The sequence below is a fragment of the Poecilia formosa genome, unplaced genomic scaffold, assembly GCF_000485575.1.
Source record: "Poecilia formosa unplaced genomic scaffold, Poecilia_formosa-5.1.2 Scaffold412, whole genome shotgun sequence".
In the NCBI taxonomy this organism is placed as follows: Eukaryota; Metazoa; Chordata; class Actinopteri; order Cyprinodontiformes; family Poeciliidae; genus Poecilia; species Poecilia formosa.
Genome location: NW_006800351.1, coordinates 447,815 through 449,093, shown reverse-complemented (window position 1 = coordinate 449,093; position 1,279 = coordinate 447,815). Strand labels below are relative to the sequence as shown.

The following is a 1,279-nucleotide window of genomic DNA, read 5'->3' as shown; positions in this document are numbered from 1 at the left end:
TTCCTCATTTTTCTTTCCTTTGGTTTGTTATTTTGTTTGTATTTCCTTTCAACTCATGTAAAGCACTTTGAATTGCTTTGTTGCTGAAAATGTGCTATATAAATAAAATTACCTTACCTTACCTTTGTTTTATTGTAGGAAGGGGATGTTGTTGCAACATTTGCTATATTAAAATAAAGCCATCTAGTTTTAAATCCTTTTAGGCTGATTTGAACCTTTTATCAGTTATAAGAACAGGATTTAGGTCTTTCAAAGGACATGTCTACTGTCCATTTAGTAAAAAAAAAAATATACACACATATCCAATAAATACATAAAAATAAATACCTAAAAAAAGAAAAATACCAATTTTATGTAGTTATTCATTTATTGGGCTTTACATTTTAATTGATAAAATTGATTCTCTGGGGGCCCAGTGGGGTGGGCAGCTTTGTTCCAGGGGGCTGTGGCCCTCTCATCCCCCCCAATTGGGGTCGCCACTGTGAATCAACCCAACGTCCCCTCTCTGATGAAAACATCCAGCAAAGACCTTCAGACTCATCTGACGGCTGAGTCAGAAACGATGCTGGCTTCCCTCTCTGCCCGGAAAATGACTCAGCGTTCGGGTCCAATCATTGTCACCGCCGTGACGGACCGCGAACGTGAAGATGTCATGGCGGCACATCCGTCCAACACCAGACTTTGAGGTTCGGCTTCCCTTGACTAACGTGTAATTTATCTGAAATAGTCCAGATTGTTTTTTTTTAAATGACCAACTTGTGAAAATAAAAGTGTTTAACACTCAGACATCAAACCGTGACTCATCAAAACAAGGCGGGCAAAGATTTAGATAATCTCTGTCAACAGAAAAACAAAATGACAGAAATACAATTTCCCGCTCTGAGCTGTTTATGTTGTGTGAAAGCAAAAATATTCACGTCATTAACATTTTGTCTGACCTTTTTCTGTGTCAAAATAAACAAAGCACTGTCAAACACACAGCGGATTTCGGTCCGGAATAAAAATCACCAGCAAACAGCTTCACTCCGGGGAAACGGAGCTCTTCTTCCCCGGCGGAAAGGAGTAAATCAATCAAACCCTGTACTCTGAGCGCCATCTGGTGGCGAGCAAAGATGGCTGCAATCGAACCCTTAGAAACATGTTCCAGAAAATAATCTCTTTCCTTATCCTTCTTTCTTCCTTTCTCTTTTTTCTTTCTTTCCTAATTTCTTTCTTTCCTTCTTAAACTATGTTTTATGTGACTCTTATGGAAAAGTCTGATGTTAAAATGTCTATTTAT

At 38.5% G+C, this 1,279-nt stretch overlaps 1 long non-coding RNA gene across 2 annotated transcripts; it reads right to left on the bottom strand.

Moving 5' to 3' along the window:
* Positions 1-332: 332 nt before the first annotated feature.
* On the bottom strand, positions 333-1,065 carry LOC107833598 (uncharacterized). Of its 2 annotated transcripts, none has more exons than XR_001659361.1 (2): positions 939-1,065; positions 333-836 (listed from the first exon to the last, which is right to left on the bottom strand). It is a non-coding gene; the product is annotated as an uncharacterized LOC107833598 (long non-coding RNA). The 2 variants fall into 2 exon arrangements; XR_001659360.1 differs by having other exon boundaries at positions 333-718.
* Positions 1,066-1,279: the final 214 nt, after the last annotated feature.